This window comes from Coturnix japonica, chromosome 37, assembly GCF_054131305.1.
Source record: "Coturnix japonica strain WE chromosome 37, WE-NBRP24, whole genome shotgun sequence".
Lineage (NCBI taxonomy): Eukaryota > Metazoa > Chordata > Aves > Galliformes > Phasianidae > Coturnix > Coturnix japonica.
In genome coordinates, this window is record NC_140699.1 from 1905702 (window position 1) to 1917036 (window position 11335).

The 11335-nt window shown below is 42.4% G+C and overlaps 1 pseudogene across 1 annotated transcript; it reads left to right on the top strand.

The window, feature by feature from the left end:
* The first annotated feature begins 72 nt into the window (after positions 1–72).
* Positions 73–9221, top strand: LOC146754890 (hydroxysteroid dehydrogenase-like protein 2; annotated as a pseudogene). Its single transcript, XR_014938600.1, has 12 exons — positions 73–139; positions 1907–2070; positions 2488–2586; positions 2720–2834; positions 3358–3461; positions 4272–4370; positions 6045–6239; positions 6737–6822; positions 7309–7324; positions 7709–7855; positions 8413–8541; positions 8918–9221. The product of XR_014938600.1 is annotated as a hydroxysteroid dehydrogenase-like protein 2 (transcript).
* Positions 9222–11335: the final 2114 nt, after the last annotated feature.

Below are 11335 nucleotides of genomic sequence, written 5' to 3' on the forward strand. Positions count from 1 at the left end.
CTCATCCCGCCCTGCTCGGCCCTGGCTCTGCCCAGCTCCCCAGGCCGTGGCTGCGCGGAGGGCGGTGTGAGCGGGGAGCGCGTCCCATGCCGAGCCGACAGCCTCCCCATAGCCGTGCCGCCATGCTGCCCAACACTGGGTAAGGCGACCTGGGCTTTCCTCCTTCCTTCGGCAGGGCCGTGAGCTCCGAGCCACAGGAGCTGCCGGGGCAGAGCTGGGGCCGGGGCCGGGGCCGGGCAGAGGGACAGACGCGTGCTCCGCAGCCCCTTGAGGGCGATGGGACGCGGGGTGGAGGCCGCGGCCGGGCACGGTGGCCCTGGAGCGGCTGGGTCGGACCCGGAGTCCCGCTCGGTGCTGTTTGCTCACGGGCCGAGCTGTGTGCACGTCCGGAGGGCAAAGTGCGGCTGTGGGTGTGCTGCGGAATCTGAATTGAGTGACTGCTGCGGCGTTATTTCTGCGCTGCTAATGAACGGGGACATACGTTGACCTTATTCGTTCCCATGTGTTGCAAGCAGTAGTCATGAGATCCTGTACGAGTGCAGAAAGCGCCCACGGTGCAGCCTGTGGGCTGCCCTGGTTGCGGCCGTGCCTGCTGCAAAAGGAGCCCACTTGCATGATTCTAACTCCCTGAACCTGTCCAGTTAACATTTCTCTTACCCCTTAGGCTGTTCAACCATCCTGACTATTATGTATTTACTTGGATACAAAAGTATTTTGAGAGATGGTAATGAAAGCCTTGCTAATGTGAATGGTGTCAGCTGTTATCACTTTGGCCTCAAATCCTTTCATTCTATCACAGAAGTCAATCAGGTTCACCAGGCTTGATTTTACCTACTGAGATTGATGATGCATTGGAACATGCTGCCCAGGGAAGTGGTGAAGTCACCATCCCTGGTGATGTTCAGGAAGGGTTTAGATGTGGCACTGAAGGACATGGTTTAGTGGCCATAGTGGGGATGGGTTGAAGGTTGGACTATATTGTCTTTTCCAACCTTCCAAGTTCTAAGATTACCTCTCATCTATGGCTAGTTTCTCATGTCCTGGTAAACCATGTTCCTAAGCAAGGCACTACCAGTGTCTGCTCTCACTGAATCACCCATGCCACTCAGCAACGCTATTTCCTTGTTCATGCTCTTTCTACCCACATTATAGCAGATAAACAAGTTGCCACTGGCTTCCCTTGCAAGTCTCAGCTGCAGGTGAACTTTGGTTCTCCTCACACTGTGCTGATATGCTCATGCAATTTTCCCAGTTCCTTTTTATCTCACTGGTGCTTCCACTCTGTGTGCCACCTTTGTACACAGGGGCTCAGTCACAAGTCGTTTGCACAGCTGTGTCAGCCTGCTGGTTGGTTGGACAGACTTGTGGGGATTTATTGGGTTAAATGCAGTTACTTGCAAACTGAGTTTTACTGTGAAAGCCTTAAGGAAAATCATGGTCATTTTTGAAAATCTGATTTTTGGCTCTTGTCTTTGGCACCCTGCATTGGGATTGTGATCCTGGACTTTGCCTTTACAGCGTGTTGAGCTACTGGTCCTCTGTGTTCAGAGGGCCAAAAGAATTAAATTACAGAGAGCTGCACTGAGTATCAAAACGTTAGAATTGGTTGGTTTTGTTGTTTTTAGAGGTCACTCCTTTTCTGCTTTTGGAGAATGCAGCAGTTCTGTTGTGGGCAGCCTTGGATTATTGTACAAAAAGTCTTCAGTGGTGGTGAAAGGCTTTTCTGTAGCTTTATCCATTTATTCTGTATTTTGGGTCTGATTTCCTTGTAAAATGTTGAAGGCAGTTGCCTCTTGCTAAGACTGCAGTGATTGTTTTTGTCCCCAAAGACTGCAAGATGTCACTGAGTTCCAGATTTTGCTTTGTTCCCCCTCTTGTTTCCCCTCTACCTCCTTCACATCTTCAGGAAACTAGCAGGCTGCACGCTCTTCATCACTGGTGCGAGTCGGGGAATTGGCAAAGCCATTGCTCTGAAGGCTGCCAGGGATGGTGCAAACATTGTGATTGCTGCCAAGACAGCAGAGCCCCATCCTAAACTATCTGGGACTATCTACACAGCTGCAGAAGAGAGTAAGTTGTAATCAGGGTGGGCTTCAGACTGTGGGCTGTGTGTGTGTGTCATTGCTTAGTTCTTGCGTATGAGTGGGAAACTGCTCTGACTCTCCTAGCTCCCATTCAGCTTTAAAAGAATGAGCCCAAGTGCTTCTCCTGCCTCCCAGGAATTCTGTGAGGTATTGAAGTTTGATGTTAATGAATACACATGTGCATAAAGGTAAAAATGTTATGTTAATTAAAATGTGTGGTGAGCCATGTACATTCTCAGTGTTAGGATTTTGTTGTGGCATCCCTATTCATTATGCAGTATGTGAAAGTGTCAGAGTTTGAAAGGTGTAATTTTTAATGCATTCACTGAATGAGAAAATCTCAGTAGTCAGTTTGTGCAGTCTGAGAGGCAAATTCTAAGTGTGCTTTTTTCTAATCACGCAGTTGAAGCAGCTGGAGGAAAGGCATTGCCATGCATCGTTAATGTGAGGCAAGAAGAGCAAATTATCAGCGTCGTGGAGAAAGCTGTGAAGACATTTGGAGGTATGCTGAGGGGCAGGGGAGTCTGCCAAGCAGATTATTCAATGAAGAAGAAGAGGAAAGAACAGCCTAACCTGCTTTACTCCTGTTTTTTCTTATTTCACTGCTAATGTGAGGTGACTTACTTTAAAACCAGGGATTGATATTTTGGTGAACAATGCAAGCGCCATCTCTTTGACCGGCACTTTGGAAACAGAAACCAAGAAGGTCAATCTTATGATGGATGTCAACGTACGAGGAACCTACCTCACGTAAGTGCTGAGGCAAAGCCATTTTGACAAAATGTTTAATGCTGTCTCAGTTTGTCTGAGATCTTGGTGCAGAGAGTAATAATAACTAAACGCATATATACTGTATTATTTTTCAAATGTGGTTTTAAAAATGAGATAAATATGTGAGCAGAAGGTAAGAAATATGGGACTAGATGATTCTCTACACTGGTAATCTGGTTTGTTAGCACATCATGGTTTACTCCCTTTCCAGAACTATTACAAGGAGACTATTGCTTCCGAACATCTGGAATATCTGCTTTAGTAGAAGTTGCTGCACAGCTTGGAGGATGCAGCCCAGCTGTTAGACATGAATGCTATTCCTGAGATAAGTGAGATAGGACAGGTTTTTTTTCTGTTCTTTTCATCAGTTAAATACTTGATTACAAGGGAAGGGTTTCAGCTCACCATTGGACCTTTGTGAAAGTGAAACTACTGCTCTGCTGTAGTGGTAAATGTTCTGTAAAATAAGAGATGACTGTCTTGCTTGATTCCTCTCTTCCAGGTCTAAAGCGTGCCTTCCCCACTTACGGAAAAGTAAGAACCCCCATATCCTGAACCTCAGCCCACCTCTGAATATGAAACCCACGTGGTTCAAAAATCACTGTGGTAAGTAGCATCCATTGCCTTTGCTGTTATGTGTTGAGAAATGTGTGAGTAACTAATGACGTGTGCAGGAGCGCCAGCCAAGAATTCCAGATATTGTGTTTTTAGTGCTCACAAGAGACTGACAGGAATGGTTCCTCAGAGTGTTTTGCACTGAAAGAAAAGGTGAAAGAAAATTGTTTTCTGATAAAACACAGTACAAATCTCATGCCCCTAGCGTGGCCTTTATATTTCCAAGAAGGTTCTGCAGGTAAGAGATAAGAGTTTTTCATAGGATTTCTTAATACTACACCATGTTTTCTATTCCCAATAGAGATAGGAAGGCAAAATCTTTTTTTCTCTATGCTTCCACATTTGATTTGATAGCGATAAAGCTCATTGCTGTCTTTTTAAATAGAAATTATCTTTGAGGAGTGAAGGAGGCCCCAATTGCGTCTTTGGGCTAGAACATATGTTGCTCATCTTAAACCTGTGGATTATCTTTTAAACTTCAACACTTGGAACATGGTTAAACTCCTCTTGCAAGTCCATGTTCCTTCTCTGCAACATCCTCTTCTCAGAGTATACAAAAAGGATTTACAACGTGCTTTTTTCCTTTTTTTTTTCCCTCCCCAATTCAATACTCATGTAAAAGGGTCAGTTTGTATCTGAAGGGGGTGGTAGGAGCTGGGAGAGTTTCTGTACTCTAGGAAGATGATGCTTTGACCCCAGAAAGTTGATTTTTCCGTGACTTACATCCTTCAAAAGTAAAATTCTATGTGTAGACTAAATATGTATCCTACTAAATATGGGATTTTTGTGTGCTTTTTGTAGCCTACACAATTTCTAAATATGGCATGTCCATGTGTGTCTTGGGAATGGCAGAAGAATTTAAAGGAGAAGTTGCTGTCAATGTTTTATGGCCTAAAACAGGTGATTATTTTGAATTGTTGTGTTTTGTCCTATACAGGTGGTCTTATTTAGGACTGATTCAGAACACCGAGCACTTCTGTGTATTTTTTTGTGATCAAAGATGTTGTGTGGGTATTGGCTTTCTTTCCTAGTTCTCACTGTTGCCTTCCTATTTTCACTTAAACTTGCCTTCAGCCTGAGCACATTCTGCTTTTTCTCCTGTCTTGTCACTGCTCCTTTCAACATGACTCAAACTTTGGTTTGCACACCATCCCTGAGTAGTATTGGACATTTATGTTAATATTTAGAATCCCCAGCTATTTAGATTGCCAGGAAATAGATGAAGCTGACAAGATATGTACCTCTGTAGATGTAAAAAAAAAAAAAGTTTGGGCTGAGTGGGAAATCAATTGCTTTTTCACACAACCATCCAACCCTTCTTGCAAGTCACAGCACACTGAAGGGCCGCACAGCAGAAAAATAACTTGGTGTGCCCATCTTATACTAGCTCCAGTTTATTGTCCATGGGTCAGTGAGGACCAGGGCTGCTGTTGAAGGTTTGGTAGCTGCTGAACAAAGAGACCAGTGTCTTGAAAGCATTAGAAGCAGTAAGTGAGCTTTCAAAATTTGTATGTATCAGTGTTTCCTTGATGAAAACTGTTCATGTTCTGAAGTATAAAAGTTTGTAATGTTCAGTCTAGGAAGAAAAATGTTGTTTTGAAAGGTTTATCTGCCAAAACAAAAGTTAACTACTTTAGAGAGTGAGAGAGGTGACTTCTGTAGAATCTACATTACAATTACAAAGTTTTTAATTTAAAGAACATCATATATATGTGATCAGCTTCAATGCTGGAGATTGACACTGTGCTAGTATGGTTCTATTGGTTCATCCAGCTCCTTGAAACAAGAAAATATGCTGATAGTGAGATGTTACGAGCTCTCGATTTAACTAAAAGTGAAAGAGGTAGCCTGCCAAAAGGATGTAAGAGTGTGAATGAGTAGTAGAGGTACTGCAGGGTCAAAGTGGAAGATGCTGTATGTATGAATTAATGGAAAACCAGCAGCACTTTGTATGAAATAGATGGAAGGATGTGCAGATTGCAGGACAGTAGATGGTTTTTCATATCAGTCTTTGCCCATAGTTTTGCTATATTTAGAACAATAATAATTGGCTGTAATGTGAAAGTAGAGGAGCATAAGCCAGGAAAAGTTTGAGTTTGTGCTATTGGGTTTCTCATCTTTAACTTAGAGTCACTTTGTTATCTCACAAGTTATTGTGGGTCTAAAATTGAGATTTTCAGTATGGTAATGGCTGCAGAAAATGTTAATTGCTGATGCACATTCACTTTGAGAAAGATAGTTGTCCTGTTAGTTTTTCATGTCCTGAATAAAGCCAGAGGAAGTCTTTGTGTGGAAAGTATTGATAGAAGCATTGAATAATATGAATATTACAAGGAGTTCTTCCCTTTATTCCTCTTTTGGTTCCTTTAATACTTTTCAAGTAAGGGAATCTTTACACTTTGAGGATTGTTTGCTGGTTGACCATTCTTCGCTGGTTGATGGTATTTCACAGTTTAGTCTTCTCATGATTACTTTCATGTGAGAGGAGAATAAAGTTTATGCATTTGCCAAAGAGATGAGTATGTGATGTCATTAGTGTTAAACTTGTAATTTCCTGTCCTCTGAATTTTCCAGCCATACATACAGCTGCTATGGATATGCTGGGAGGATCCGGAATAGAGAAGCAGTGCAGAAAAACTGACATAATTGCAGATGCTGCATATTGCATTTTAACAAAGCCGAAAACTTTCACTGGAAACTTCATTATTGATGAAGTTCTACTGAGAGAAGAAGGCGTTAAGGATTTTGATGTCTATGCAATTGCACCAGGTAAAAGAGATCTTTAAAATGAGAAGCTTGCGAAGGAAGGAAGGCCATATGGGGAATATGGATATATTCCTTTGACTCAGTCAAAAGATGCTTTGCCTCACGTTTGAGAATGTGGATTCTGGGAAAGCACATAATAGTCCACTGAGGCTCTAATAATCAATGCCTATATAAATATATATATATATATATATATATATATATATATATATTTTAAACCCATTAGCAAAAAGAAAATAGACCTGCACCACAAGCGCATGTATTACTATTTACCAAATAGTGAGATAGTGTTTCTTCATCTTCAGATGTTTCTGACTGAATTTGTAAGAGGCTTCTGGGTCTGATTTTAAATGTACCAGAACCTAAACATGTCACCTCGTCTTCTTTCAACCTGTAGTTCATTTACTGGTAAATTGAGGTGCTGTTGCCTTCAGAATGGATTCCTGTTTGTGCTGTTCACCCTTACTTGGGCTTACTGTTATTGTTCAACTCCCCTTTAGGTCACCCCCTGATGCCTGACTTCTTCTTGGATGCTGAAACTGACATGACAGCCACATAATCAGAAGGCCGTGGAAGGGCAACCTCTGCATGTACATGTCGATTATTTGTGATGATAATGAATGCCTCCTCTATTTCAAGTTACTTTTGGACTACATTCAAGCTATGTGGCAAAATCTATTGTATTTGGGCTGTTTGATTTATGGAAGTGACTTTAGTGTCTGCAACTTTCACAGTTCATAATCAGCACCTTGTTTTGAACAACCTTTTTGCTTTTTACCACCAGAGTTAAGTGGCATGAAGATTATGAGTAAATATTGCTGTAAAAAAATCACAAGCAATCAGCATATTTTGCAGGAGTGTTACATCTTTCTTGCAGTGTGAGAACTTGAGAAGCTTCTATTCCTACATGAAGTTCTCACAGTCGTACATGATGTGAATGTCTACAAGATGAAATAGAGAAGTTGTTTTTTTACAAAAGCATCAGGTTCACTTTTTCAGAATAGTGATGTTTCTATTGGAGGGCAAATAGGAATACTGGATATGTTTTATAGGAGTGCCAAAACAAATATAGGAAAGAAAGAGGCTAAGTTTGAAAAGAGCCCAGTTCCCTTGAAAATACTATTTGTGAGTGCGCACTTAGACTTTTCTGCCAGGAACTGATACTGCCAACTGCCCAGATCTCCAACACAGTAGCAATTCACTGAGTAGAATAATTATTTCCTGATACACTGACCTTCTGCATGGCTTTTAGGGGCTGCTAAGCATTACATGCCTTATAAATTGCAAATGCTCTTTCTTAATGTTAAATGAGCACATTCACTGCAGTGTACAAAGTTGCTGATTAAAGTAGTGAATTGATTCACACCTTAGAAGCTTTTGCAGAAGAACTGCTGAAAACATATATATTCTTAGAAAGATAAGTGAGATAGAGTGTTCCAGCATTTTACAGAGAATCCATCTATTTCTTTTAGGTGCTTCACAGGCATCAGGTGGAGCCAAGCTTAATAAAGAATCAGCTTCAGCGGGGCCTGTTGCAGAAACATTCAGAGTTATTCAGGGAGAACTCAATAAAGAAACAGTGAAATCCACGCAGGGCGTCTTTCAGTTTGAATTGTCAGGTAAGACCATCACTTGTAAAATTCTCAAATGCTCACTTTTCTAGCAAGAGTCAGTCTGTATTTTCACATGTAAATACTTGTCTTTTATAACTGGTCTAGGAACAGGGACATCTTTGGGTGTGCTCTGTAAGATGCTGCCTTTCAGAGCCAACTTCAGCACATGTGGGATTTACCCTGCTGCTGTTGTCACAGGGAGATGCTTTCTGCATCAGCAGCATGTGCTGCTCTTTTGGGGACTGTGGTGTGTTTTCCTGGTGTTTCATTTCTGCTGTGTCACCCTGCTGGCCGTGCTGCACAGGGTCAGCATGGTAGTTCTGTTCCAAACCCCTGCTGCCTCCAGCTCCACCAGCAGCCACTGCCTTGTCCCCTGACACTGTGGCATTGTGGGGCATCTGCTGGGGCTGACCTTGTCTGCACAGAGAGCGCGGGGCAGCTTCTGGCACAGCACCTCCAGCACGTCTAGCACGAAGATGGGAGAGAAAAGCAGGCGGGGGTAGCAAAGGGCAGGGCACATCAGTCCTTGTGGTGCTGCCACAGGTTCTCCCTGTTCCACTCAGGTGATGAAGGAGGCACTTGGTACCTTGACCTGAAAACCAGCAGTGGGAGTGCTGGGTTTGGGAAGCCTCCTGCAGCAGCTGATGTTGTGATGAGCATGTCGAGTGGCGACTTTGTGAAGATGTTCACTGGTGAGTAACAAACGGGTTTGGCAGAACTGAGGCAGCTACTGGTGGCAGGAAACATCTTGCTGATGGATGAGCTGACAGGCTCACCTCTCTTTGTGGTCTTGGAATTGGATGAGCTGTAGCTGGAAGTGCATGGCCTTTAAATTCCCTTCCAACGTAAGTCACTCTGTGAGTCCATGATTTTATAATAAAAATATCTACTGCTTTGTTCAGTAGCTATTGAACTTATCAGAGTGTAGCTTCAGAAAGCATCCAGTCAATCTGTTGAACCTCTTTTCTGATGCTTTTACAGTAGAACTTGGTAGCAAAGTAACTACTATATGATATCGCAATCTCCAGTTCCTTTCCTTTTCCTGATGATTCTGTGTCTTCTTTTTAGGTAAACTAAAGCCAACCATGGCCTTCATGTCAGGAAAATTAAGGATTAAAGGTAGCATTGAAGCTAGAGAAGATGCTGACACAGTTTAATGCTAAACTGTGAGGGAGAAGCTGTACCAGCAGAACATCCAGCCTTTCTTTTATAATAGCAGTGCTACATTTTAAAACGATAATCTACTTTTTTCTCTTTTTTTGTGTGTATAACAACTGTGGATAAAATGCTGATCTGTTAGAGAAGATCTAATTTAGTTTTATTAAGACTGAAAGGTGTTTGTGATTAAACAATTCCTTCTTGAGAATACTTCTATTATGTAACTGGTGTTTTCCTTTCTTACACTCCTTTGGAGCAATGCAACACACCTGAAGTGGGTTTTCTTTTACATATTTGCTTGCATGCGTGCATGTCCCATAAGAAGTCTGGGAGGAGCAAATATCACCTTGCAGATCTTCACACAAACACACCCCCAGCCCAGACTGCCACAAACAAGGTAATCCCTCCCACAGCACCTGCGTGCAGCACCAGAAGGTTTAAACTACAACATGTTTACAGGCACATCACCTTCCCTCTTTAGCATGGAAAGAATGGAAACTCATGAGAAAAAGCACAAATGCTCTCTAAGTGGACAAGAGCACAGATCCTCCTCCTGGTTCAAGAGCACGTGCAAAGCCAGAGGTAGCAACCTCACAGTGTTGCCAACAGAACTGCTCAAAATGTAGGGCATTTTACTCCTAAGTATGTAGAGAATATTTCAAGACTTAGAATTTATTTTCTAACTCGTTCAATGGTCAAATAGTTTATAGTCTTCAAAGCCTGTGCTCAAACAAAATTATTTGTGCTGTAAAGGTTCCATCCCTGTTGAATTCTGGTAATAACACAGAGAATGTTGAATTCACTTATGCACTCTGCAGTCCCAGCGCCATGAAAAACATGAAGGAACTTTCCTTTTGAGGTGACAGCTTGCCTGTGGCTGTGTGGTTGTTCCCACACTTGGCTACATTATGCAATACTGTATGTGTAATGCTGGTTGCAGCAGTGCAATCAGGAAGTATGCCTTAGGATTGCCAGGGCTGTTACATCTGGAAGGAGATGTAAGCAGATGTGGCTTATTCTCATCTAGATAACATGAAGAGTATTGAGGGGATAGTGCAAGAAAAAGAATCTTTCAAAAGCAGTCAAACAAGTGCTTTGCTGCATGACCTGAAAGGGTGATGGTACCAGATTGTCTTGGTGTGAGCACATGGTAAGATTTATGATCTTAATAACTAAAGACCGTTAGATACGCTGCTGTTCTCTGAGCTGAATAAACATCAGCTGGCGGTACCTCATGTATGAGCAGAGGATGGGTGAGAAGGTGGTGTGTTTGGAAACTGGGGGTGGCTGGGATCTAGAAGATGCAGAGTGAGCTGACAAAAGGTAAAGGTTGAAAACAAAATGGGAAAAGAGTTTTGCCAGTTCCTCAGCCGGTGACCCTCCTGAGAACTGAGAGTGGGGAAAAATTAATCAGATGAAATTCCAGCTCCCTCCCTTGAAGACTGACAAAGATTTTAGAGGCACATGTTCATGTTGGACTACACCTCTTTTCCCCTATGAATAAAAAACCTTGCTGCCTCAAAAAACAGGGCACCTTACCCTTCTTTGATCCAGTCTTGCTCAGATCTGGAGGAGCTGGAGAGAGCTGCAGCATAAGTATTCACATATAGTAGTACTTTTAAGCACAACCTGTAGGTGACAGCAGGGCAGCAGCACCTCCAGTGCTGTGGGCTGCTCATGGGTGTGTTGCTCAATTCTATGCAGCTGGGAGCTGCTTGCAAAATGCTGAATGTGCTGTGACCAGCACAGTGCAGAGCTTTTACTCTATCTCACTTTCTGCCTTCCCTCGGAATAATGCACCTACTCTATCACAATTGCATTTGTGTAAAAATGAATATTTGAAACCCGGTTCTTTTGGTTACTCAGCTGATCTCCATTCCCTTGTTAGTAGTCCTGTGTTTTTTTATGGCTTGCACCATCATTAGTCATCTGCCTGTGCTATAAGATTCTCCTTTATCTCTCGTTTGCCTACGCCATATTCAAGCATTTCCAGGAAAAGCTCAGGGTATTGAAATATCCTTCAGTGGTCTAAGTATTCTTTCAGAATATAGGGGGAAGGAATGTGCTTTAAGCACCCGCATCTAAGTAGCTTCTGCTACACTCATAAATTAGATCTAATCCAACACCTGTGAATAACAGCTCCCCTCTGCTTTATAGTTTAGCTGTTCTTTTGGAAACCTTAATTGTGAGTATTGTGTGAGAAACAATTGATGCAATTAGATTTGCTGGAAAGAATAACGACTGTCACTTCCTTTGGAACAAGAGGAAGTACACCATTTTGTGCTTTTTCTGTCTAATACAACAGCACATGTGAGATAAGTAGTGACT